Source organism: Mus musculus, chromosome 9 (genome assembly GCF_000001635.26).
Source record: "Mus musculus strain C57BL/6J chromosome 9, GRCm38.p6 C57BL/6J".
In the NCBI taxonomy this organism is placed as follows: Eukaryota; Metazoa; Chordata; class Mammalia; order Rodentia; family Muridae; genus Mus; species Mus musculus.
In genome coordinates, this window is record NC_000075.6 from 70,851,609 (window position 1) to 70,877,162 (window position 25,554).

The following is a 25,554-nucleotide window of genomic DNA, read 5'->3' on the forward strand; positions in this document are numbered from 1 at the left end:
AATTCAGTGATAATATCTCCCAGGTGTGGCTATTGAGAAGAAGAAATGAGGTGTGGCCTGCCAGAGCTGGTACACTGAAGTACAGCTCATGTGTTGCTTAGCAACGGGGATATGAACCGAGCAACTGCATCATTAGGTGATTCTTCAGTGTGGACAGAGCTCCTGGACACATAGATTGCAGTAGAGCCTACTAATATACCTAGGTTACATGGTGTGTGTATGTGTGTGTGTTTTCCCAAAGCCATGATGCACAAAACAAGTTAAGATTAAATCCCACCAAGAAAAGTGATGCAATCAAGAGGTCCAGTGAACAGGAAGTGTGAGAGATTCTGCCTGCTCGACGTGGCTTTGTTTTTTAGCACTTTTTTTCCCATAAATAGAAGTATACTAGGAACAATAAAAATATGGCTCAGCAAACAAACAAAGCAGTCACGGGGTCGTATATCATCATTATTGAGTGTGGGGGGTCTAGGTGCTCTATGACTGCCATCACAGCAGGTCTGTTTACTCCAGCAGCACCACAGACACAGCACACAGTGAGTAGTGTGCATGATGTCACTAGGCTTGAGTGCAATCTCCACTGCCACTGTGGTGTGTGAGGTCCGCTGCTGGCACAAGTGTTCTTATGCTATGTTCGTCAGAGGAAGGGTGGTTACCCTCTCCCACGCCTCCTGCAGTGACGCGCGTCCTTTGTCTGGATAGGTGTCTCTTATTGTGTTTCAGAGTGGCACCTCTGAGTTTGCATTCACTTGCTGCAGGTCATGAGAAACAGGGCACAGGGTTAAATGGCTGGGACAGTGTTGTGTGCCTGTAGTCCTAGTATTCAGGAGGTTGAGGCAAGAGGATCCCACAATCAAGAAATCTGAGATTCATCTGGGCAACAAAGTGACACCCTGGCTCAAAAACCAAAAGTAAAACAACAATGATAGAAAACAAACTAGGGTCTCTGCGCTCCCAGTTGGCCAAGATGGTGTCTCGCAGGAAGAAACAGAAGGCTGGCGGCCACGAGGAGAGCATACCGAGCCCACCGGGGTATTCAGCTGTTCCAGTCAAGTTCTCGGCAAAGCAGCAGGCTCCTCATTACCTCTACATGAGACAGCACCGAGTTTGCCAAGGCACCCAGTCCACATGGCCTCCCGATCGAACCTTTTTTATCCTTAATGTGCCCCCGTACTGCACACAGGAGAGCCTGTTTTGGTGCCTCTCCTGTTGCGGCACCATCAAGACAGTGGAGCTGCAGGAGAAGCCCGACCTTGCCGAGAGCCCCACGGAGCCAAAGTCACAGTTTTTCCATCCCAAGCCGGTGCCGGGCTTTCAGGTAGCTTATGTGGTGTTCCAGAAGCCAAGTGGAGTGTCGGCCGCCTTGAACCTGAAGGGCCTATTGCTGGTTTCTACAGAGAGCCACCTTGTGAAGAGCGGAATTCACAAGTGGATCAGCGACTATGAAGACTCCGTGCTGGACCCTGAGGCCCTGAGAATGGAAGTAGACGCATTCATGGAGGCCTATGACAAGAAGATAGCTGAGGAGGAGGCTAAGGCCAAGGAGGAGGAGGGAGTCCCTGACGAGGAGGGCTGGGTGAAGGTCACCCGCCGGGGCTGCAGGCCAATGCTCCCTCAGACGGAAGCCGCCAGCCTGCGTGTTCTGGAGAAGGAGAAACGGAAGCGTGCCCGCAAGGAGCTGCTCAACTTCTATGCCTGGCAGCACCGAGAGACCAAGATGGAGCACCTGGCACAGCTGCGAAAGAAGTTTGAGGAGGACAAGCAGAGGATTGAACTGATGCGGGCCCAGCGTAAATTCCGACCCTACTGAGCTGTTCTGATAAGCAGATACCAGGCCAGGAAGTAGCTGTTCCCACAGTTCCATCTCTACACCGACGCAAGGCTGCCTTGGAGGAGGATTTGGCCTTCACAGAGCTGCCTCTGCCCTCTCCTGCCTATAAAGACACTCCCAGGATACCTGGCTCACCATCTGGCAAGCTTGCCCTCCATGCAGCCCCTCCTGACAACAGCCACTTGGAACTCAGTGAAGATGGGAGATTTTATTTCCACCACTGGTGGCAAGGCCACAGACTGCAGAAGCCTCAGAGCCCAGAGGGTCGGCTCCAGCCCTGCTTCCTTAGCATCACCAAAGCTCACCAAACACCCCAGGCCCCTTGTCAGAGTCACAGATAAGGCCAGAATCTTCTTTTCCCTGGCCCTACCTCTGCTGAAGGAGTCTCTGCTGCCTCTCTTGGTCTGCAAGACTCCCGCCCACTCCACCTGTTTTGTGGGACGAGAGTGCTCGAGATCCAGTGGAAGCTAGAAAGCGCACAGGATCCCAGAGCTACAGCCTGGCAGAAGTCATCCTCTGTAGGCCCTGTAGGAAGGGACTGATGACTCCGGCCACCACCTGGGGCTTGTTCATGTGGATGTAGTGATTGCCTGGGACTTCCACAAACTGGAACCGCTAGAGAAAGGGGGTGGGTGGTGAGATAGCGCCCACTCAGGAGACTCTTGTGGTCAGAGGCAACCTTGTCTATTCACAGTAGCCTGGGGACTTGGAGGCTGTCACGGAAATGTAGGTATCTGAGCTGTGTATATATTACACCGGGGCAGCTACAGTCAGGGTCACTGCTGGTTCTGTTCGAGATAAAGCCCAGAAAGGCAGGCAGGGTACTGCAGGAGCTTGCCAAATAGAGAGCCCCACTCCCGCTTTGTGAGAGCATCAGGCCCTGTGTAGGGATCCCCAGCAGTAACACTTGTCAGTTTACTGGTCCTGGGAGCAATGGAGGCAAGTGCAGGGCTGCTTCTGGGAGATGCACCTCAGAATTAGGCCTGGCCAGGGGTTAGGGGAGGGTAATAAAATTCTTCCACCAAAAAAAAAAAAAAAAAAAAAGAAAGAAAACAAACCAGACTCGGGGATAGTTCAGTGATTCAAGTGCTTGCCGAGGATCAGTGTTTGGATCCCCAGAACCTAAGTAGGTAAATGTCCTGTGACCACGTTGGCACACCTGGAATTCCAGCCTGGGAAAGTGGAGGCAGGGGATCTCCGGAGCCAGCTGGCTAAGGGAGAAGATCAATTGAGGATTTTTCTCAGTCTCACATACATGTGTCCACTATATGTACACACACACACACACACACACACACACACACACACACACGCCATAGGAAAATGAGAAAAATAGAAACAAACACTGGGCTAAAGGGCAGATATCCAGTGCACAGTAATCACTGAAAACTTTGAGGGTCTAGGAAGGCAGAGGTGATTTTAGGCAGTCACCCAGGGGCCTTATGATCTCAGCCCAAGTCATTTACCTAAAGGATTGACTCAGCCTCAGTTTCCTCTTTCCTGAAGGGGAGTGTGAGTGAGGAGTGTGAGTGGGGAGTGTGAGTGGGGACTCTGCACTCTGGAGGGCATGACCGGGCCTCCTACAAAGGCAGGAGAAAGTAGAAATCCAAGCAATCGGTTACTTTTCAGTTGCTGTGAGAAAGCACCGTAATCAGGACAGCGAATAGAAGGAAGAGTTTGTTTCCGCTTAAGGTTCCAGAGGGGTTAGAGTCCTTCAGAGCAGGGAGGTGTGGCAGCAGGAGCAGGAAGCTGAGAAATCACACCTTTAACTGAAAAAAACAGCAAGCCTAGCTAGCAAGCTAGGGCCAAGGTCAAGGCCTTGGAGTCTCAAATCCCACCTCCAGTGACAAACCTCCTCTGGCGAGGCCAAACCCCAATCTTCTGAAACAGTTTCATCAACTGAGGACTTGGGGTTTAAATATCGAAGCCGGCAGGGGACATTTCTCATTCAGCTCTCTACAGGAATCAATGGGATAAAAGCTATCATGTGCCAACTGTGCACCCAGGACCCTGCAAAGCACGCTCCATTCATTCACTGGATAAAGTCTAATCTATCTGTGAGCTGTGCACATGCATTTGTTTTTTCTTTGTAACAATGTACTATGTTCTGAGCTAATTGCTAGGAATAGGAGGGGAGCTTATGGAAATGCAGCAGAATTCTCTGTTAAATAAGAGTCACATGAAACCTGTTATCCAAGTGTGGGGTGGAGGGAGAGCTCTCTTTTCTACCATATTCTACACAGTGAGTTGAAGAAGCTGATGTTGGGTTTTCTCTGGGTGGGGCAATGGGGAGTGCTCTAGAGAAAGCTGCAGGGTCAGGGGTAGGTGTTTATTTATCTCCCTCTGGTGAGAAGGTGGCCAGGGGAGGGTTGAGCTTTCCTAGGAAAAGGGTTTGCTGGGCTGTTGTTCCAAAGGCTTTAGGAGCTGTAGAAAAAGACTAGAGTGGGCTCTTAGCTGGATAGTGAAGACCTGGTGTAATACTCAAAGGGAGGGTCGTGTGTTCTTCAAATATCCACATGGGGCTGGATTTGTGCGCACAGTCAGCCGGCACATCTTTGTGACTCTTGGCTGTTGCTTATTTGGCTGGGGAACAATTTGAGAGCCAGCAAAAGCTCTGGCTGGGAAGCTGCAGATGGCTGTGAGCCAAGGGGAGTGGCCCCTGTCCTCCATACAGCAGGATGGTGTGGTTGATGGAGGCAGAGCAAGGCTGGAAGGCAGAGAGATAATCAAGTACCCATTCAATGATGGCTGCTGAGTGCCAGGCGTGCTGCACGGTGATTTCACCCAATCCTCCATGACCTTACGGAGAAAGCACCAATGCATCATGATAATAGATAGTTGAATGAAGGGTTGGAGGTGCTCAGCATTCCGCAGCCAGCCAGCCAGGAAGAGAAGCAGGATTCAGACTCAAGCCTGTCTGATTCCACTAGAACCTGGAGGTGGGAGCTTCACATTGTAGCGCCCTTAGGTCTGGCTGAGTCTGGGGCGGATTCCTCAGTTGGTAAACTAACCAGGAATCTTCTAGCCCCTTATTTTTCTCTTCTTGTTCCAAGCTGGCTATTTCACTCTTTCTTATTACCAATTTCTGAGATTGGGTTCTCACAGATCTTCTTACAAACATGCTACTAAGAATGTGTAGAGAGTGGGTAACATGTTGGGGTGAGAGCTGGTGTGTTATTCAGGGTCTCCGTCAGCTACAGGGAGCCACCTCATTAATCTAGGTGGTGATTAAAGGTCTGGTCACCTCAGCTCAGTGTGGGACAGTCCTTCAGGTTCTATGACATCTGGATCTTGTAGTGCAGTCTTTGGAGGCTGCTGTTTGGCTCATCCCTCTGTTCGATTTCTGATGGTTCATTTCTACTGCATAAACCTCCTTCCCCTACCTTCTGTCTTGATCCCTGCCTCCTGGGGACATGGACTGCACCGTGCATTAAAGAAGAGCTATGGGATGGTAAAGTGTTTGCTATGTCAGCCTGAGGATTCACATTCAGATCTCCAGCACTCATAGAAAAAGCCGAGCATGGCGGCGCCGGCCTGCAATCCCAGCACTGGGGAGGTGGGGACAAGTGGATCCCTGGAATCTCTGGCCAGCCAGTCCAGCTGAATCGGTGAGGTCCATGTTCCAGGAGAGAGCATGTCTCAAAAAATAAGCTAGAAGATCCCTGACCAACCTCTGGCTTCCACATGCATGTGTGCCCAAGCACACATGCACACACTCATACAAACACACAGACACACATACACACACACACACACACACACACACAGATGATTTTGAAGTAGTGTGAATACAAATGATGTCAAACATGTATAACTGCTTTATTGGAATTTTCTGCCCTGTGTTGTAACTGAACACTAAAGGTTAAAGGTAAGTGTTAAAGGTTAGTGGGGAGGTGTTTTTCCCATTCACTTTCATGATCTTCTCTGAGATCTATCCATAGACACCCAAAAGGTTCATGTGTGCCTCTGATGTCAGGAATTCCTGATTTCAAGAAAGTCTGAAAGATTAAAAAATAAAAAAATGGTAACTCCGATGGCTGGTCTGTCCAAAGGCATAGAATGGTGGGAGGAGGCAGCGCCCACAGCCATGACAGGTTGGCCAGCTCTAGTAAATTAAAGGAGGGGCCCAGGTAAACTTGACTTTCAGATAAACAGAGATTTAATTTGGGAAATACTTCTGCAAAAATTTATTTGTCAGCCGAATGGTGGTGGTTGGTGCACGTCTTTAATCCCAGCACTTGGGAGGCAGGGGCAGGCAGATTTCTGAGTTCGAGGCCAGCCTGGTCTCCGGAGTGAGTTCCAGGACAGCCAGGACTACACAGGGAAACCCTGTCTCAAAACAAGCAAACAACAACAACAACAAATTACTTGCATATCCCTTTAATGGAGGCAGCAAGGGATTGATGACAGGACAGACTCACAGATTCATGGATACAGAAAAGCTGGGGTCAGGTGGGTCAAGCACACTCTGATAGAGTTGAATCAACCACTGCACCAACCAGGACCTTAGCACTTTCATTACATACAGTCCCGTGGTGAGGAGTTAGCTAGTCCTGGTAGGAGGTCTCCAGGCAGCAGTCTGAGGCTGTAAGCAAGAAGAAATTGCAGTTGCCAGAATTTGAACACACTGACCGATCAGTGGTAAGCACATTTGAACCAGGATGGGGAGGCTTTGCCATTTTCCCACAGGTCTGAGGCCTTGGTCCCTGACATGGCCTTCTCATGTCAAACAACACACATTTGCTCAGGACTTCAGTTGCTCCCTACACTTAGAGAGCAAAATTATTCATTGGTTTGAAGGACTAAATGACATTCTGGCCCAATGTGTGCTGATAGAGGACTTGAGGATGGGGCACAAGACAGCTCCAGAGAACAACAACACCAATGACATCTGAGCTAAGGAGAGGGGCATGGGATTTGCCACTTTCCTCCGTATGCCAAGTTGACAGCAGCGATCACAGTTAGTGATCTCAATTGAGCTCATTATTATTAGAGTACTTGAAGTGTTTTTGAGTTTACATACATCCAGAATGAGGCTTATAAAATATTTTATGAAATATAATTTTTTCTTATAAGATTTCCCATGTGTTGACAAAGTAGCTTTGGCCAGAACTGGTATATACCTCATGGGTATGTCATTTGCTCTTCTTGGCAAACCCTGGCTTTACAACCAGTGAGAAAATCCTTCTAGAAAAATCTTAGCTACCTCAGGCTCTTTGCAATATTAGTTTTCTTTGCTAGCTTGGAATGTTCCATCGAATCATTGTAAGGCTGGCTCCTCCTTGGCTTTACCTTCTTGAAGAGACCTATCCTGACACCTCTGTATTCATTAGTCCCCTGTCTGTCTGTCTGTCTGTCTGTCTGTCTCTTTCCCTCCCTTCTCTGACCCCCTTGTGCACATGCATGTATTATCTGAACTTTAGTTTTTTGTGGGTAGGGTCTCTCACTGAATCTGACACCCATTGGCTAGTCTATGAACTCTGGAGAGCTTCCTGTCTCCACCCCTCTAGAACTTGGGTCTCAGATAGGTGTCACCACACCCAGATTTTTTTTTTTTTTAAATTTAACATGGGTGCTAGGGATTTGAAGTCCTCAAGCTTGTGTGACAGGCATTTTATTGACGTTGCCAGCCCTCCTGCCCACAATTATGGTTATTTTTCCCTTCATGGAATCTTGTTTGATGCTTTATTTTTTTCTATCTGTTTTTGTTTTGTTTTACGATACTTCCAGGACCTGCAATGATTTCATGTTCTGCCTTCTTGCTTATTACAGTATTTCTCAGAATCTAATATACCCTGGATAGCACACTACACCATTGCTATCTATTCTACCGAAAAAGAAAAGGAAAGCCACAAATTAAGCAGCGACCATGAGGCCTTAATGATAGGCTGGCGCCATGCATGGGTGGGTTGCAGTGACCCTCACTGTCTGGAGAATCTGTTCATTTCCTGTAAGTGTCTCCTTACCGCCAGAAGCCTTGCTCAGAGAGTGATGGACAATCCCTTTACACACGCACCAATAAGCTCAGCCTATGGTGTGATTATCTTTTCATAAAACACTCCTTTGTTATTTTATAGGAAAATACAAGATGACAGTCACCCCTGCAATGATCAGATTTATGACTTCCCTTTGTCTCTGGCTGTTTGTGTGCAAATCATAGGTGGTCTTTTCAGAAACACTGGGTCTGGCAATTAAGCTTAACTTATTGAGCCAGCAAGATGGTTCAGCTGGTAAAGGGTGCTCACTGTCGAGCCCGACAACCCTGAGTTCAGCCCCTAACCTACATGGCGGAAGGGGAATACTGACTACCAAGAGTTCTGCTCTCCTCTGACCGACCTCTGCCCACCCCGTGCCACAAGTGCACTCAGAGATAAATAAATAAGTGTAAAAAATGTCATGCTACAGAAAAATGATCAACTCAATTGAAATGACAGCCAATGAGCACTTTTGACTGATGTTGCCACCAAGGCCTAAGGACATATACAAGATGCATTCCACTTGAAAGATATTAAACATGAACAAAGACAAGCTGAGGAGCTGATGAGGCAGGGTGTCTGTGTTTTATGTGAAGAAGCTGAGACCTCATCACTTGGGCTGGTGTGTGCCCAGCACCACATACATTCAGAGGGAACTCAGCACACACGTTAAATGAGTATAGGAGTAAACTATGATCCTGCGTGTGGGCATTTCATTAGCTATGATTAGAGTTGATTAGAGTATTGTGGAAATAAAATAGTGCATGGAGAGCTTCTGTTATTTCTTACTTTTTTTCATATATTCATTTATTTATATTAAATGTATGTGCATGTGTGTATGTGTGTGTGTGTGTGTGTGTGTGTGTGTGTGTGCCTAAGTGCATGTATATGTAGCACATGTGCAGTGCCTGAGGAGCCCAGATCCCCTGGAGCTGGAGTTAGAGGTGGTTGTAAGCCTCCTAACATGGATTCTGTGACTAGAACTCCCATCCTCCAGTCAGATGGGACTCGTCACCAAGAGCAGTCAGCAAGTACTCTCAGGCAAAAAGTCATCTCTCTAGCTTTACTTCTGTCATCTCTAAAAAAAATTCCTTTATTCTATATTAATTTAACTGGCAATGCCAATTACAAGAATGAGAACTTAACTGATCAATATTATGACAGAGACCACACTGACAGAGGTCTCATTGAATCATGACGTCTTTTGGGGTAACACATTTATGTTTCCAGACAGAGGCTCAATATACAAGGGGAGGTCCTGCTTGTTGAAAAACTAGCAGGTGATAATGTGGTCATTACTTGTGTGTGTGTCTGTGTGTCTGTGTGTGTCTGTGAGTAGGTCAGAGGACAACTTGTTGGAGTCAGTCTTCCTTTCCACCATGTGGGTTCTGGTGACTAAAGTAAGACTGTCAGGCTTGGTAGTAGGTGCCTTAACCTACTGGGCCATCTTGTTGGTCCTAATGTGACCACAATACTTTAGAAAATCATGACTCTGGCCAGTGGTGGGCCACGCCTTTCATCCCAGCACTTGGGAGTCAGAGGCAGCTGAATCTCTGAGTTCAAAGCCAGCCTGGTTTACAGAGTGAGCTCCAGGACAGCCAAGGCTACACAGAGAAACCCTGTCTTGAAAAAAAAAAGCAATTACAGAAAGAAGGAAAGGCATGAAAGCTCAAGATCTGTGTCAGGAATTGTGGAAAACTGAATATCCCATGACAATAGGAAGGAAATATTTACCAAGTACCTGCTACTTTCCAGCTTGGTCTCCTCTACACAGCAGGACTGCGTTAGAAAGTATTTCTGTGCTTGAACAGGAGAGACTAAGACCTACCGCTCAGATTCCAGCCCTAGCCTTCTTGACTCTTCAGTCATAGCTTTTCTAACAACACTATGTGGGATCAGAGGACCCTGAAGCTGGAGAATGAGTCAAAGAGGTGAGGATGGAGGGTGGAACTCATCAGCAGAGAGAAGCCCAGCAGGTGGGTTAGGTGCATTCCGCTCTCTGAACACTTGCAGTGAATTGACATGTTTTCTAGGCAACACTGTGAACGTGAGGACTTGGGTAAAATGAGAGGCGATTCTGATACCCTCTTCTCCATCATCCCTGTGTGTCCTCTTTATTCATTTTCACAGGCTTATTTCAATCCCTACACTCTTTAGCAACTTCTGAAAAGCTATTATGCCTGATCTGCTTTGATACAGGACAAACACATTAGGATGGTGGGATGCAAGGAGGTGCCATCATGACTGGCACTTGAAAGAGTGTGAGATGAAAAGGAAAAGGAAGCATAGAAGAAAGCCAAGAAAAAGTACCAAGAGTAGGGTTATAAACGCCCATCATGACTGGGCATGACGATCAACATCTGTGAAGATGCTTTCTCAAGACCCATTGTTTCATGAACTAATAAATTATTATTATTATTATTATTATTAATTATAATTATAATAACCATTGCCCTTTGCCAAGGACAAGCTGAGTGCCTGTTTTTTTACTTTTAAATTATTATTATTTTGTTATTATGTTATTGTTGTTGTTATTTTATATTATTATTATTATTATTATTATTATTATTGCTAGTCTACCTGATATAAGCTGAGGTCATCTAGGAAGAGATAACCTCAATTATAAAAATGCTTCCATTAGACTGGCCTATAGGCAAGCCTGTGGAGCATTGTCTTGATTAATGACTGATGTGGGAGGGCCCAGCCCACTGTGGGTGGTGCCATCCCTAGGCAGGTGGTCTTAGAAATGTACAGAAAAGCAAGCTGAGCTAGCTATGGAGAGTAGGACGGTAAGTCCTGCTCCTCCGAGGTTCCTCCTTAAGTTGTTTTTGGTCATGGTGTTCAACAGAGCAACAGAAAGCAAACTCAGACAAGACCCAAGGATGAGTGGGGAGATAAGGAGCTGGGACGAAGGAGAACCTGGCTGGGATAACTTCAGTCTTTTTAAGTTTTTCTCTTAGCCCTCAGCAATGGGTTTGCGGATGGATATATCTTCATTTTAGAGCAGGATCTGTGTGCAAAATATTTCCATGTTAACTATTTGCTTAGCTCAGTAGTGATTTGCTGGGAGCATAAGAAGGCAGAGGTGTAAGGTTCCCATACTCTCCTAGTAACCGGCAAGCCCCAGCAAACCCCATTGGAACCCGGGATCAGGCAGGACTAACTACTTTTTGGGGACAACCAGTTTTCTTCCACTACACAGTGGCAGTGTCTGCTGGAGTCAGGATTGCAAATCTATTGGCCAATGATCTTTTCTGAGTCCTAGAACAATGCAAGGTTTCCCTTTGAGGAAGGATCACTTTGGGGAACCCTTTGGCTATTCAAAGTAAGGGAACTATCATCACAGAGGAGAAGAGACCTTGTATCAAAGGAGTAACTCAAGCATAGACCAGCTGCGGCCCTTACAGAGGCTTATTCCATTCCTAGGATCCCAGGTTCCAACACTAACATTGTACAAGTCGGTTTGGCTTGTACTGATTTCTTTCTTTTAAAGTGAGAACAAAAGCAAACCTATTTTTCTACCCACCCCACCCTGTTTTTCTCTCCAAAGGATACAGGCAGAGGAGCTGCAAACAATATAGCCATTGTAAAAGCCAATTTCACTTCCGACAGCAGTAGAACTAGAAGGTGACCTGTAGCTTCTTCCTTTGGCAGGAGTGGAAGGAGGAGAGAAGAGATAGGGAGGGAGTGAAGTGTGGGGGGGAGTTGGGTGGGCATGGAGGTGGCATTGGAGGAAGCGAGGGGTGCTTCCAGGAACAGAGCCTGCTTTGAGAGAGCCTGTGTCCCCAGGGAAAACACTAGGGCTTTATTGTAGGTTCCTCTGAGTGCTCGATATCATCAGTAGAAGGAAATATTGCTGCCTTGCTGGATTCCTTAGAGTCGGGTGTCCTGGGTCACTTTTGCTGTGCCTTCTTGGCGGTTCTTGCTGTGCTCAGGGGCTCCTCCCTGGGTTGTGATGTCCCTGGAGCAGCTGGCCTTGTGTGGGAGGGTGCCCATTCCAGTGCGGCTGGCTGCACCCAAGCAGGCTGGGTGTGGCTGCGATTCCTGTTCCCCAGAGCTGCAGCTTTTTAGTAGTGGGCAAAGGTCAAAGCAGAGACTCGTAACTTGTGCTGGGAATAAAGGACTGCCAATGCTATTCTAAATGGGGCATCTGTCACCATTCCCAGGCCCAGGGAACATCAAAGAAGCGGCAGTAAAGGAACAATATCTAGCCATTTCCTGTTTATTTGTAGCGGGACTATTTCTGCCTGTAACCGAGTGGCCTAGGGCCTAGCAGCTTCGCAGAGATTCCCTAAAGTGGTCCTTCCTCAAAGGGAAAGCAGTCCTGGGGACTCAGAAAAGATCATTAGATTTGCAAAACTCCAGCAGGTACTGCCACTGTGTAGTGGAAGAAAACTGGTTGTCCCTGAAGAGTAGTTAGTCCTGCCTGATCCCGGGTTCCAGAGTTTGCTGGGACTCAGTGGTTATTAGCAGAGTACAAGAACTTTACATCTTCTACGAACAGAGATGTCTCTACCCTGTACAGAGATGTCTCTACTTGTAGATCTGTGGCCTCTCGCAGGGCTGTGATGACAAGTTTCAGGAGCCCTAGAAAATTGGGGACCCTCAATGTCCATTTTCTTTGCTGTAGTGTCACCCGCCTTTCCTCTCCCTCCCCACCCCCCAGCCCTACTTTCTGCTCGACTCAGACTATAACCACACATGTGAGCCCTCTTCTTTCTTTCTGGCTGCCTTGCTCTCTCCAGTGCCACATAAGGAAGGAGAGAGATTATTTATTTCTCTGTCACCAGATCTACGGCAGCCTTATGAAGCCGGGTGAGGCCTGCCTGGCTCTCCTCGGGTTCAGATAATGGGGCCGTTTGGATTCATAGCTCTGGGTAGTATTTAGCAGTCTGCCACTTCCTTGCGTGTGGCCTTCTGGTGAAAAGGACATTAGTGTTTGATGGTGGCATATTATTTCAGTCTCGTTTCTGGCAATAATGGTACAAATTTGCCTTCCTCTGACACATTTGAGATGGCCAGGAGGAGAAACAGAAGAAAAGAAATCTAAATTTATTCTTAACAACCGAAAGATCTAGAAAATGAGTTGTTAAAAGTGGTGAGAGGGCCAGTCAATTCAGGACTGCAGGCTGAGCGCAGAGCGGTTCTCTCTAGCTGCTTTGATTCTCGTTGGCCTCTGGACCCTGTCCTACCACCTGGAAGACCCCTCTCAGGGATGTGACCTCCAGAAACAGGGTTGGGAAACATGAGGATTTTTTCTATAGTTCTTTTTTTTTTAAACTTTGTAATGTTAATGTTATTAATTTGACAGGATCTAGAATCACCTAGAAGATATGTCTCTGTCGGGAGTATCTTGATCATACTATAATCGTCTTCACTATGGATGTGGTCACTCCATGAGCAGGGACCCTGGACTTTATGTGGAGAGAGAGCAAGCTGAGCATCAGTGTGTGATGTGCCCACTTGCTGCTTTAGCTCCCGCCATCCACCGGGTAAGGTGGCTTCCCTGCCGTGATGGGCTGTAACCCAGAACTGTGTGCCACAACATATCCTTCTCCATGAACTTGCTTTTGTCAGGGGATATTTTTCATAGCAACAGAAAAAGATTCTAGACAAAAAGGGTCTCCTGTATTCCAGCCCAACTTACACAGGGATACGTAGCCAAGATAACCTTGAACTTGCTCTGCCTCTACCTCATGGGGGCTAGAAGTATAGGAGTGAATCACCATGCCTGGTACATGCATTGTTAGAGACTCAACCCTGGGGCTCCATGCATGCTAAGCAAACATTCTGCCAGAGAAGCTGTACCCCCAGTCCTCACTGAAGCTTTTATTTAACAACTGCCTGTTTGGGACTCATAAACCAGCTCTTTTCTTTGAGGGCCAAAGGTGATTATGTGGTATAAAAAAAATTAGAATGGACAGGCTCTTGTAATTCCTGCCTTGGGGTATCTGGTGATAGCATATTTATTTCCCTCTGCCCTGAGAGGTTGCCACCCCAAATGGGGTAGAGTGACCCCACTTTCAAGCAGGCTTTTATGTTTATAGGAACAGAGTTTTGATGGAGCCCCAAGGGAGCTGGTTCACCCCATCGAGGACACCAGAGCTCTGCCCTCTGCTCCTTGGCAATAAGATTTTAAAGTGGTGTATGGAGTTCCGCAGCAAACGGAGCATTCTGGGAATTTTTTTTTTTTTGTTCTCTACTTGAAAATGATGCACTGTCATATCTGAAAACAGATAGGATTGGTGGTGTGTAACTCATTGGTTTCCTTCTCTCTGCATGTGTATATGCGTGTGTGGAGGCTAGGGGACACCTGGGTGGTTTTCTTCCAGTGCTGTCCACTACCATTTTTTTCTTTTTTGAGGCAGGGTCTCTCATTGGTCTGAAACTTACGAAGTAGTTGAGGCCAGTGAACCCCAGGGATCCATTTGTCTCCTTTATCAAGGCAGGTACTTCCATGGTAGACCCAACTCCTCAACCAATCACTGGGTTTCTTATGAACCCAAATAAATAGGACAGCTCCCTAATCTCCTCTCTCCCTCTCCCCCTCCCTCTTCCTGTCCTTCTCCCCCTCCCTCTTCCTGTCCTTCTCCCCCTCCCTCCTTCCCGTGCTCTCTCTCTCTCTCCCTCCCCTCTCTCTCTTCTCTCCCCTGTCCCTCTTTCTCTCCCCACTCTGTGTTTGTATAACAGCTTATCCACAGTTCTGGGTGGGTCCTTGTGCCCAGAAGACCTGAATATATGCTCCCTGATTTTGATTTCTGCTAATACCCTCTGTTCAGCACCCCACACTCACATGCTTGGTGTGTACTTAGTGTGGGCAGGCAAAACAGCTCAGCCCCTTCTGGGCTCATTGGGTACTGTCGTGTGATTCACCTTTGTGCTCTTGAAGCTCAGTGGGCTACTTGGCTCACGGAAGAGCCCACACATTGATTATTGAATTTATAAGTGATGGGTGAATATGCCTGTCTATCCTGCACCTTCTCTTCAGCATTGCACGCCATCAGTTAGAAAACTTATTTCTGATGTGCGAACAGTACACCTGAGCTCTTATACATTAGTGATTAGTGAAATCTATGCTGCCTCAAAGGGAATGTGATGACATGATGATGAGGTAAATGAGAATGCATTAAGAAAGAAAAGAGGTGAAGAATGGGGGGTGAAGAGCAGGTGGGATGAAGAGTGGGGGGAGGTGAAGGGGGTGAAAAGCAGGAGGGTAGGGGATGACATGAGGTCCCAAGCAAAATTTGCAAACTGAGTTGGGGAGCTAAGCCACAATAAGCCACTAACTTTACTTCTTGTAAAGGAATATGTACTTAGCACCTTTGTGTGCTAGGTACTCTGCAGGCCACGTGTCTGTCCAAAATGTCCACTGCTCTGTCTGAACATGAAGGGCAGCATGGGATCTGCACACATAAACATGCTTCAGTGACAGGGAAGGGTCAGTGGCTTCCAGATGACAGGGACGATGTCTATTAGTTTCTTTCCAGCTGCTAGGATACAATAGCCTGGCAAAAGCAAATAAAAGGGTTTATTTTGTCTTGTGTTCCAGAGGGATGGAGTCCATCATATCTGCCAGGCATGACAGCATGGGCCCGAGGCCATTTGTCACACCGCATGGGCAGTTCAGAAGCAGAACTGGAAGAGCAAATGGGGACAGGGCTATAAAGCTCAAAGCCGGTCCCTAGTGATGTGCTTCCTCCAGCAAGGGTCAGAGTGGGAGGGGCTGAGCCTGGAGGTGTCCTAAAGGTGCCACAATCTTCCCAAACAGCACCACCACCAACAGGGGACCAAGTGCTCAACACACAGGAACCCAGGGGGGGGGGGGGATTTTTCACACTCAAATCACAACAGTATCTGAGCATCAACACAAGACAGAAAACAAGGTCTGTGGTGTGTTGGCCTCTACGTATTCTGAGAGCTAGCTGTATTGTCCAGGCCTCCTTGGTCTGACCCTTCAGTTGCTCAGTCCCCTTGAGCATCCTCTGTGACTCCCTCGCACGCTCTCAGAGGATGCATCTCAAAGGTCTCCTCATAGTCTAGCTTACTCAGGAATGGGGCGGCTGGGATTTTGCTCCTCTCTGCTAACATCACAGCACATCACAGATGTCTGATTCTTTCTTTTTCCTATCCCCCGTTTTCCCTACCTACTTGAGGCTACAGAGAATTCCTCAAGTGTAGGGAGCCAGTGTTAGAGCCAGATGCACTGATTTAGGTTAAGGAAGAAATTTTGGGCTTCTTTATTCTAAAAAAAAATTCTTGGTAGGATAATTTTCTCATAAGGAAATTGGCTTCTGCAGAAAGTTTTAAAAACAGCATTGTAAAAACTAGCAAATGTATTCATGACAGTTTAACCCCTCCTTCTAGTGCCTAGACCTGAGCAGATGTCACACCCGGTTCATCCAACCATGGAGGGAAGGAGTCAAGTTTTACAGGGCCTAAATCATCCCTACAATTTATAGATTCTGCTTAAGAAAAGGAACCCAATGTCATGAAGTCTTTGACTAGACAGACAGGAGGCTTGGAGAGCGGCTTATGGGGTAAAGGACCCTCAAACCTAAGCTGTATTGGTTCCATGGCAAGTTAGGCTATGGGGCCAAGCACAGGTGAGGACTTAGGTGGGCTAAGTGGAGCAAAGATGGATGGAAAGGCGGGGATGAGCGACCGTCACTCAGGGGCGTGAAGGAGGCAGAGTATGAGGAGGAGCGTGACAGAGGCAGAGTATGGAGGAACCCAGCATGGAGGGAGGGTCAGAGTGGAGAGGGAGCTGAGGAGGGGTCAGAGTGGGAAGGGAGCTGAGTACAGAGAGTGGGTGTGACAGTGCCCCTGATGGGACCAGCTGGGGCATACAGGCTGTAGTGAGGTGTCCTGTCTCACATCCTAGGAAAGGTTATCACCTGGGAAGCATGCTTAGGACTTTGGAAGAGGTGTGCTGATTGGTGGGAAAGGGCTCATTAGGACATGGGCTCTGAGTATAATGACCACCTGACCATTCTCAAGTCAGAAGAAAACACAAAGAAAACTACTGCTACTCTTGGACTGATCATTGGGCCTTATTTACCACAGATGGCAGGGAAATCCCTGGCTCAGAGACCTTCTGCTTGCTACCAAGAGACACAGCCTGAGCTTCCCCCTTCCCCATCCATTGCTGAGACCTGATGGCTGCTGACAGATTGATCGGCTGTGGGGGTGGGAGACCAGACCATTGGTCACCATCTTGCCCTGACGGGGGAGTCACTTGTCATTTCGTAGGGGACTAGAGCCTGAATCCATTGCGTATTTGGGTTTACAGCCTGCTTGGGGGCAGGAGGATGGCCTTGGAGTGAGCTGTCTCAGCGGCAGCTATAATGATAGCAGCTTCCCCAGTGGACATGTCTGAGGAGCTAGTTATCTTCAGAAAGGCCAGTTTTCACGGTGGCTTTCTCATGGGGAGATTCTGTAGCAGGGCTATAGCACCCTGTTTAATTACCTGGGTTAGTACTGACCTAAATTATATTAAAGTGTAATTGGGTGTCATCTCTGTAAATATTGAGTCCGAAAGTCAATATTCCTGTTTTTTACAGACAAATCTTGTTAATTTGTATTTTGTTTGTTATTTTGAGGGATGCTTTCAGGCTCTGGAGCTCCCTATATAGAGAAGAATGGCCTTGTCATCTTCCTGTCTCCACATCCCAAATGCTGGGGTCAGAAGCACACACCACACCTGCCTTATGGGTCTTGTTTATAGTTGGGTTTTCTTACCTCACAGGAAAGCCCTACTTTCTATTATTCCCTGTTTCCATATTTTCTCTCTCATTGTTCCTGCATCTCCTCTTCCTTCTTTTCTCAGTCATGGAACTTTGGCTCCATGCCAGGTCCTTTGTTGGGCACGGGGACTGCGTAGGAGTCAGACAAGTTACCCAGCTGTAGGTGGGCACACCTGGATACACAGCAACAAAGAGCCTTAGAGAGAATAGGCAAGTCCTGGGGAACCAGCTCGGAACCACTACCATTTTGGGCCAGGCAGGTGTCTGTGAGGAGGCTGGCCCTGTGCATCGTGGGAGGTTTAGCATGATCCTCTACTTGCTGGAAGCCAGCAGCTCCCTTGTCCCCACTGTGACACACTCAGATGCTCTCAGACTATCAAATGTCTTGGGGGAAACAAGAACACACTAGTGAAGAGTGACTGTGACCTGTCACCTACATGGAAATCCCAAGAAGGTCCCAGGCTGCCCCTGGTTGTGCTTTCCTACAGTGAGCCGTGAGGGCAGAACCAGCTGACTGGATTTCCTTAGGTTCCCTGCCCCACCCTTGTTTCTTTGTTTGAGAAATGAGACTAGAGGAAGCATTGAGCAAGTGTGAATGGGTGTGTGTGTGTGTGTGTGTGTGTGTGTGTGTGTGTGTGTGAGCATGCACATGCACATATGTGCACATGCTTATGGAGGCTAGAGGTTGTCTTTTTTAGTTGCTCTTATCTTACTATTATTTTAATTTTAGAAAATATCTATCTATCTATCTATCTATCTATCTATCTATCTATCTATCTACCTATCTATCTATCTCTACCTACCTATCTATTTACTTAATGCATGTGCCCACACCTTATTATTGGAGACAGGATCTTTGACTGAACCTGGAACTCACCATTTTGGCTAGACAGCCTAACCAATATGCTTCAGGGAGTTCTTTGTCCTTCTCCACTCCCCAGGACTAAAGTTGTAGACACTTGTCATCAAGTCTCAGTCTTACATGGGTGCTAATGATCTGAGCTCGGGACCTTCTGTTTATATGGAAATCACTTTACTGACTGAGATGGGTTGAGCTATTTTTCCAGCATCCTTGAATGAATTTTGGGTATGTATGGTATAACATACTAGATGATATATTCTAGAAAGGCTAGGACAGTTTATGCTTTACCATGTGTTTCTAGTGTCTAGGACAGAAGCCTGCTATCAGCTACTAGGTACTGACAGCTGCTAGTTGTGTGGTCAGTAAGTTTGCATGGCTCATGTCGGGAGACACCTGAGCCTCATGAAAGTCTGTCCCCGTGTTCAAATCTTGGTTCCGCCTCCCATAGCCTGGGAGCCTTGGCTGGCTTACCTGCCCTCCCTGAGCCTCAGTTTTCCCATCTGTAACTCAGAGATAATGATGACTGTGACCTTAGGGCTGTAACCAAGGTTTAGTGGAGGCCAAGTAGTACCTGGCAGAGTGACTCCTGAGGGTTAGCTATGAGGAGTATGCAGATGAGGCCACCTTACTAGACATAGTGATTCTACAGCATACAACCCAGTGTGCAGCACCCACCATGAATGGTCCTACCGATTATCACAAGAAAAGAAGACCCACAGAAAAAAGAAACAGAAAGTTATATAAACTTTATTTCCATAGCAGGGAGCTGAAGGGCAGGGAGTTTATCAGAGGAGGTCCTGGTAGAACCATGGAGGCTTTCACAAACAGAAACAACCTGTTCAGGCCATTCTGAAGATGTGAGTGAAAGCCATGCTTCATGCCCAGGATCTATGTCTAGTGTCTGGTCTGAACAGCATTATGGAGGACAAGCATTTTCCCTTCCAAGAAATACCCCACATTCTAAGTGCCTGGCTTTCAGGGTCTTTAGGCAGAAGAATGTTGTGGGAAGAGAGGGTCTTGGCTGGATTCAGTGACACCAGGATAGAGATATTTGGTAGCTACCACATCCCAAACTGGGCTGGTGCATACTTTTGCATTGTCTATTAAAATGGAAAAGCTGCTAAGTAAATCTGAGGGGAAGACATTCAAATGACTAGACCAGGCCATTTCCAAGCAGGAGCCAGCAAGAACAGCAGGGGCCTTGTTTTGCATTCAGGTGAAAGGCGAATTATAAATCAGCTCTATTGGGTAGGTAAAGAAAAGAAGTCCTGTCCAAGCTATCATTTTGCAGCCCTTAATTACCTGATAGTTGGTATTGGCAATTGGAAACACACACTAGATGATCTATACTGGAGGATCAGCCAGAGCTCAATAAGGGAGGAGTCTGCAGAACTGAGGGCCACTGTTGCTAGTGCTACAAGTCAGAATACTGATGCCATCTGTCTGTGGAACACTTCACCTTGCTCAGTTGCCTCCCTAGACACCGCAGAACCTTGACAGCTCTATTAGGCCCATATTCCATAGGTGCAAACTGAGTTCCATCCCACTTTCCAGGTTTATAACTGTAGTGGGTTGGTCTAATGCTGCTTGTATTCTGATGCTAATTTGGGGTCCCCCAAGACTGGTTGCCCCAGAGACAAGAGAGTCCCCGCGTAAGAGGCTGAGTGACCCTGCCTCAAGTTATTTCTAATTGGTAAATGAAGATGCCAATAGCTAATAGTTGGGCAGAAGAGACATAGGTGAGGTTTAGGTTTCTCAAGCTTGGGTTCAGAGGAGAAGAACATGAAGGAGAGGAGGAAGAAGAAGCCACCATGGGTTAAGGGTCAAGAGAGTGTGGCCCCAAGCTCTGCTCAATTGGAGTTAAAAGCAGCCCAGATGGTACATAGTGAATACTAAGCAATAATTTGGGGCTATTGGTAGGAAAATAGATTCTAACAGCATGTATGGTGGGCAGCTGCCCAGCTATTGTGCTGCTTAAGGCTTATTAAAAAATATAAAGGCTGTGTGTGTTTTTTATCTGGGAATTCAATAACCAAAGGTGGGGTAGAAACCCCAGGCCTGGATGTAAATATTTCTATAACACATAACCTTGTATGGTCCATTACCACATTGTGCAGGGTTGGTCTGTGTGACTATAGCAAATAGTAGCATTGATGGTATGCCATGGCCTAGGCTGTGAACAATGGACTCTCCATTTTAGATTCTTTCTTTCATTTGTCTCTGTCTGTCTGTCTGTCTGTCTGTCATATCTGTCTCTGTCTCTCTCTCTTTCTGCCTCTCTGTCTCTCTGTCTCTCTGTCTCTGTCTCTCTTTTTCTCTCTCTCTCTCTCTCTCTCTCTCTCTCTCTCGCTCTCTCTCTCGCTTGCTCGCTCGCTCAAGCATGTGTGTGTGTCTTCCTGTGAGGAAGCCAGCTGTCATGTGAGCAGCTCTCTGGAGAGGGATTTGCAGCCTGTAGAGACCCCAAGCTTGTCAGCAATCCCCTGGATGAGCTCTGAGGCTGATCCTCTAGCCTTGGTCAAGCACCGAGATGGCTAGAGCCACGGCAGCCTCGAAAGCTCTTAAAGACCTCAAGCCAGATCCACTCGACTAACCTCTTCCCAGGTTGCGTGCGCCCTTGGGGAACTTAAAGGCAAAGATATGTTTGTCATTTTAAGCTCCTAAGTCTGGAGTCTGCTCGTTGTGAAGCAGTGGCAGGAGGTGTGTGGTATGGCAATCTCTATCAGCCATCCTCTCAGCCCTCCAAACCTTTCTACCCTGGGGCTGTTCTAGGAAACAGAGTTCCACTTCGAAGACTATCTCTTCCCATTAACCATCACCATCTTCTCGGGCCTACATACCCTGTAGAGATGAAGCCACTGGTAAGAGCTCCAGGGAGCTACTTACTCTAGGCGGTCACATTTATCTACAGCTACACATAGAAATGTGTGAAGAGAACCACACAGTCTGATATATACATGCTGGACCTGACACAAACACACACGTGTACATAGAACGTTTCTTCTTGTCGGCTTTCCTAAGTTCTCTCCATGATGCCTCGATTTTGTGGCATCATTTTAGTGAGTTAAATTTGAGCAGCAGCACTGAAAACCCCACGAGAGGTTCGAGTCCAAGCAAGCGAATAGGAAGCAAGCTGGAGGCCCTGGGGGCAGAGAGAACCCTGCCGTGTTAGCCACACAAAACTTATCTTGCTCATACAAAGCTTATTTTGCTAAAAAGTCACAGATAGGGTTATGGACACTTTTGAAGGAGTGGAACATTATGGAAGTTGGGCTAGGACCAGGTTATGGAGTCCTTTAAGACTCCATAGGGGTCGGAGGTGGGAAACAGACTTACTGAGTGTATAAAGTCAGTTTTCTTTTTCAATTCTTTAAGTTATGTTTTATGCAAGGCATGGTGGTGCATACCTTTAATGCCAGCACTTGGGAGGCAGATGCAAGAGATCTCTGTGAATATAAGAACAACTTGGTCTATATGGGAAGTTCTAGGCTAGCCAAGGCTACATAGTGAAACAATGTCTCAGGGAAACAAAGATTCAAAACTGGACATTTTACTTGTTTGGGCAGGGGCTCACATAACTTGCTACATATATGGAGGTAAGAGGACAATGTATGGGAGTTATTTCTCTCCTTCCTCTGTGTATGTCCAGCTATCAAGCTCAGGCCCTCAGGCTTGACGGCAAGTGTCTTCACACACTGAGCCTTTTGCTCGCCAAGATTTGTGCTTATATCTACTTGTTGGGTGTGTGTCTGTCTGTATGTGTATGCCATGGTGCCTGTGTGGCACTCACAGGGCAGCCTCTGAGAATGGATTCTTTCCTTCTACCATGTAGGCTCACAGGTTCGGTGGCAAGCATCTTCACCTACTGAGCCATTGCCTCAGCCAGCTTTCCGACAACATGAAAGTTCCAGGTCAGTGTGAGGTCAATGAGCATGCAGAAAAGAGGGGACATGGAAGGGAAACCCGGATGTGCTTTGTTTGTTTGTTTGATTGTTTTTGTTTTTGTTTCGGATCCCTTCCTGTTTTTTAGGGCTGCTCACAGGACAAGATGGCGTTGGTAGCTTTTGTTCAGGCATCAGATTGTACTTCAATCCTCTTCTCGGGAGGAGGGAAGTTTGACTTTGAAGAAGAGTTGATAAGCTAAAACCAAGAACGCACAGAGGGGAATTCAGACTGAGAGTGAGGGCTGGGTAGCCTTGTGGGATAACCTGGCCAAGGCTTTAGGTCTGGTTTTTGGGTTCTGCCACCAGCTTGTAGGTTTGGTGGGCACAGTTGCAGAACTGAGAGAATGGGGCTGAGGTCTGGCTGCTCCGAGGATGGAAAGCATGGCTTTGAGTAAGTCTTGTAACCTCTTTGGTTGGTCCTTATCTTTAAATGGAACGGAATGCTCTAGTTGCCACTTAATGTTTATCCAAGGTTAAGAATGGGCTACTGTTTAGCACAAATTAGTCTTATGGTAAGAATAAAAGCTAGATATTATAGTTTAAAGTATACCTATACTGCATATTGTGCAGTTATCTCAGTGGTTAAGAGAGTTTGCTGTTTTTGTGGAGGACCCAAGTTCAGGTCCCAGCTCCCACATCCTGTAGCCCACAGCCTATAGTAACTCTAGCTCCAGGGGACCTGATGTCACCTTCTAGCCTTCTCAGACACCTGCCTGCATTTGCACATACTCACATGCATAAATAAAACAAATATTTTAAAACACGCGCATATTGTAGTTTTATATATAGTAATACTAATAGTACTACATACTGTATTAGCATATAGTAATAACAAGAGTAATGTAGTGGCATCCTAATGATGCATATGTTTTCCACTGCCATTAGTGGGGAACTTAGTTTATGTTTTAAACACTCTCCTATCTGCTTTTCCCAAACAGGAGTCAAGGACTTTGCATAACTAGGCCAAAAGGGCTCCAAGCCACAGGGGAGAGGGTGTGGCACCTCTGGTTGGAAGTGTTGGGGCACTTGTCCCTGCTGCATGAATCTGGGTAGCACTTGGGCACTTGTTGAGGGCAATTCACAATGGATGCCTTGTTATTCTCTGGGGTGTCAAGGTATCCAACTAGGTCAGAAAGGCAGGTCAAGAACAATGCCTCTCTTCCTGGTCACATGTGAAAGCATTGGTAGACAGGCCTCCCAGCCTCCGGGCCTGTTAGTGTCCTGAGATACCAACTACAGTCTTGTGGCAGGTGGTATTTCAGGCACCACTGAGCTGTCACAGGATCAATAGTCCCAAGGTATGACAGCCCTCCTTGGATAGCACCCTGCAGCCAGGCCCAGGGTGAAGGAGGGACAGCGTTGTACGTTTCTGAGCAGGCAATGGCACTATTGTGTGTCCTTGTGTTTGGCAGACACTATCACCCCCACGAAATGCCAGCCTCTGGGCATCTAGCTTTGGGGCAGGTTTTGGGAGCAGGATGTCTGTCTTTCTGCAGCCCTGACTGTCAGGGACTGGGGATCAGGATTGAGTTTCTTTCCTGGATTTTCAAGGGTTCTTTTGTTCCTTCACCTCCCGAGTGTAGGAGGTAAATCTGAGAATAACTCTGAGGCAGCAAGCTGGAAATTCAATTCCCTGTGAACTCTGCTCCTGCTAGGCCGTGTAATGGGATCACTCTTGCTTAGCAGGTGTGCTACAGTCAGGTTTCCACCTGCTGTAATTACAGGTCCTCCACACTTCCCCAGTTCCGGGCTTTCTGAGCCCTGGCATTTTTGCAAGTGTGTCTCCTGTCCTTAATAACTGGTTGGCAGGCATTCATCAGCACCATAAGTAACTGGGCACCGCCTCTCCTCACCACCTCTCCTTTCTTGTTTGAGAGACAGACCAAGGGCTCAACCTACTTAAAGACTCTGAGTTCAGAGAGCAGGAGACGACAGGGATGAAACATGTCTCCATATTCCATTTTGGGGTTTTAATTTATATTCTCCCGGAGAGCTGCAGATTAGAGGTTGTGAAACTCTCAGGGCAGAACAATTTCTATAAATACAAGTGATGTGAGTGTAAGGGGCAGGGTTTGGAGAGAGGACATCTTGCATGTTTCCTGGGTTGAGACAACCACAGGGGAGTTTATCCCATGGCTGGAGCTGGTTCTCAGAGGAGCCAGGGTCATGTGTGTTTGTGGCAATGGAGAGCCTATACACAATACTTGCAGGTTTGGGGCTGGAGTGGAGCCCACTGCATTGCAAAAGGAACATGATCAATTCTCTTTCTTCCTTTATTGATGGAAGTTCTAGTGCTAGAAGCTGATAGCCAGCCTGGCATATTCACAGCTCTCCTGTAGACACTTCCTTCCTGGCCTGTTCCCTCGAGCTCCCACTGTCTCCACCCCACTTGTGTTATTTAAGTCCTGACTCTGTGGCCCTTTAGCAAGTTCCCAAAACGCCGGGAACCTTAGTCTTCTGGTTTTAATACATTGGATCATAAACCCTATCTCATAGACTGGTTTAGAATGAAAAATGAATTTAATATTATAGAGTCTGAGACAAGCCAAGGGCCAAGTGAACATAATTTTTCTTCATAATACTAGTGGGTCATAGCTGGTAAAACTCCTCAGGAGGCATCTTCTGACCATGACAAGACTGCAAGGCCTCCCTTCCCAATAATTACAAACAGTTGAGTTTTGGACCACAGGGATAATAGTTTTGAGAAGTGAAACTTTTTGGAGCTCAAATTCTGTTATGTAGGTGAATGTCTTTTCAGGTTATTTGAATAGTCAGTTCTGTATGGCCATGTGATTGAAGGCCAAAAGAGAAACATAGCTATTATCTCTATTGCTTACTAGGCCTTTAGCCCCTCAAGAGTTTTGTCAAGTATCCAGAAAGACCAGAGTATCAGAAATGAAAGATTAAGACTAAGTTTCCTTCTCAAACGGTAGAACCTGGACTCCTAAATCTCACCCCTTTCTCACTGAGATGTAAGAGGGAGCGTGTCCCTAGGTTGTTAGAAGACTTGGGGTACTTGCTCCTGGACACATTCCCTCCATGCAGACAAGAGGGCTATAAAAAAGCAGCAACTTACTCTCCATTTTCTATAACCCTGGGTACTGGAATCCAAGAAGTGGTCTAGAATGCCTTCACTCCTACACATCTTCTTCTCCCAAGGCCAGTCCTTCTGTGCTAGAGGTCGCAAGCTGTGGCTTTGTTC

At 47.0% G+C, this 25,554-nt stretch overlaps 1 protein-coding gene and 1 pseudogene across 7 annotated transcripts in view; one reads left to right on the forward strand and one right to left on the reverse strand.

Moving 5' to 3' along the window:
• Lipc (lipase, hepatic) overlaps positions 1-25,554 on the reverse strand; it is a 154,094-nt gene that overhangs the window by 53,481 nt on the left and 75,059 nt on the right. The window lies entirely within an intron of this gene.
• Positions 943-2,872, forward strand: Gm3436 (predicted pseudogene 3436; annotated as a pseudogene).